We start from the raw sequence: 3020 nt of genomic DNA, 5'->3' as shown, positions 1-3020 counted from the left end.
ACACTTAACCCGAAATCAGTTGTCATAAACACATTGACTACATAACGACATTGACCACACTTAACCTATTCTAGCTCCATTGGCTTGTCAATAGTGTGGCCTTCCCCATTGTTACCCTCAACCCGTGTACCAAGTTTTTTCTTCAAAATTCTTTCTGACTTCTTTCTTGTCTTGATAATTACCTTTTTACCCCTCCCTCCTATATCATCTTTACCATCCTTTGTCTTCCTACCATTGCTTCTTTCCCCAACATTACCATTACTACCCTTTTTACCCCTCCCCCCTTTATCATCTATAACATCATTTTCCTTCTTACCACTGCTGCCTTCCCCAACTTTTCCATTAATGCCCTTATTACCCCTCCCTCCTTCCTCATCTGTCATACCTTTTGCCTTCTTAGCACTGCTTCCCTCCCCATCAATAACATTTGATCTCTTCCTTTTCCTTACCTTTAGTTTTGTTGGCTTTTCAGATTTAGAACATGTAACCTTGTTATGTCTTGCTTATTTGCATACACTACACATAATCTTTTTCCCAACCTTTGACACAATATGTCTAGCACCCCTTTCACTTGAATCCTTTTTTCTATTAACTTTAGGTCTACCTGGCATTTTTCTTTTCAATGGTGGCAAAGGTGGAATGAATTCAGTAGGTGGCCACATGTTGCTACCATTCATCCCATGCATAGGATACTTGTAGGTGCTCTTATAAATTGCTCCATAGTACATTGGATCCACATAATTACCAACATCATTGTTAAGGTATGAGATTGTTGCAACTGAATGCACACATCCATACCCATTTAGTTACCACACTCTACATGAACAAGTTTTCCTATCTACATCCACAACGTAAGAATCTGCCAAATTCCTTGTTTCAAACTGGTTTAAACCAGTAGGTAAAACCTGCCAATACCTGATGCAATGGTATAAAAGTTAGGGTGTATAGTGGAAAAACTAAATAAAGTATTAATAGAAAAGAAAAAACCCTTGAGCTCTTTTCAACTGATTCAGTAGGATTGTAATGGCTGGGCATGGTTTATAATCAGGCCATGAACAACCTTTGATGGTGAGATTGAATTGCCTCTCCATAACATACAACCTAATTTCTTCTAACATTGTGATTATTGGTTTTTTCCTTGGATCTCTAATGACATTGTTGAAGCTTTCAGATAATCCATTTTCAACTGCATCACATATCCTCCCTTCTCTAAAGAAAGCTCTACTCCATGATTTTGGATTCTTTTCCATAAGGTAGTCAAATGTTGCAGGATTTAGTACTTATATTTCCTTCATTGCTGCATTGAATAAAGGTTCAGTTGATGCTTTGCAAGCTTTCCAAAACATCCTCTCATAATGCACACCACTGAACCTTTTCCTAAAGTTGGCAACAATATGCCTTGCACACTGTCTGTGTTCAGCATTAGGCATTACTTCCTTCACAGCCTCCAATAGCCCCTATACAATTTAAATTCATATGTTAAGAAAATGGAATTTTATTAACAAGAAATATGAAGTATAATAAGTGATTTACCTTATGTTGATCTGATATCAGGGTGATACCACTACCATCATCAACTTGTAGATCATCTTGAAGATTCTCCAAAAACCATTTCCAATTTTCTTTATTTTCCACACACACAACTGCCCATGCTATTGGGAAAATATGATTGTTAGCATCTCTTCCTACGGCACATATCAATTCTCCACTACATAATCCCTTTAAGAAACAACCATCCAGGTTTATTACTCTTCTACAACTTCCTTTCCAACCTTGTTTCAGCCCCTCAAAGCATATGTAAAACTTACTAAAATATGTCTTCCCATCAGGCATACTGTTGACATCCAATTTGACAGTTGATCCTGGATTGGATCTTCTTATATCTTCACCATATGACCAAAGCTAGGCATAATGCTCAACTAGTGTACCTTCAATAAGTTCAATTGCATATTTCTTTGCTCTTCTACACTGTCCCATACTCACATCAATTCCAAATTTTTGTTTTACTTCTTCCTTTAGTAGCCTAACACTCATTTTTTGTTTTTGTAAAAATTTGGATGTGAAATGGCTACCAATCCATACATAGCTTACAATTGACCCCATTTTAAAATTTCTAGCACAATTATGGTCATCTATAAGAGACTTAATCGGAAAAGAATTTTCCTCACTCATCCATGAAGCCCAAAATCTAAACTTGCATTGCCCTGAACAACATTTAACTAAAAGCCTCCTACTATCATTTTTTTTGTAGCACAATTGATATCCTTTAGCAACAGCATAATTACACAACATATGTTTTAATTGTTTACGATTTTCAAATCTCATTCCTAACACGGGTTTTTGTTTTTTCCAATGAACATTTTCATTAAAAGTTGTTACCTCCTCATGAATTGGGTCGCGTTCATCCATCTGATCAAATGGATCTTCATGAGATGGATCCTCTTGAGGTGGAGTGTCTGGAGTTGGCTGCTCCTTGGGGCAGAGCTTGTTCAAAAATACATCATTCAAGGTCTTGTTCATGGGGATGCAATCTCCATCTTCAATGTTATCGTCCAAATCACCTTGCATTTGTAGTTCATCTAGGTCAATGCCTCCTTCTGTCTCAACATGCAACTCTTCTACTACTTCACCTACACCAGAAAACTTGTCCTCGGGGGTGCATACTTCAACCATCTCATCAACAATCCATTGATGAACATGAACACCAACATGATCCATGTACACAGAAATTACACAACCAGAATCATAACCTACTTCGATAAACTCCTGGTAGTCTTTCTTAATTGCTATTATCCTCAGTCCTTCAGGGAACTCACTATCGGGCATGCAAAAGTACACATCAACACATGTCTCGTTTGCGAATCTCTGAATGAACACTAGAAATTCGTTTTTGTCCATTCCAGCAAAATCCACATCCTCAAACCTTTGCTTCACTCCATCTGAGTAACTGATCACTGGATACCTCGTAAACAAACCAGCAAAATGAAGATCTATCTTCATGTAGACGACCATAGAAAAAA

This window comes from Lactuca serriola, chromosome 6, assembly GCF_051521515.1.
Source record: "Lactuca serriola cultivar US96UC23 chromosome 6, Lser_US96UC23_V15, whole genome shotgun sequence".
NCBI classification, from domain to species: Eukaryota; Viridiplantae; Streptophyta; class Magnoliopsida; order Asterales; family Asteraceae; genus Lactuca; species Lactuca serriola.
This window is presented reverse-complemented; position numbering follows the sequence as displayed.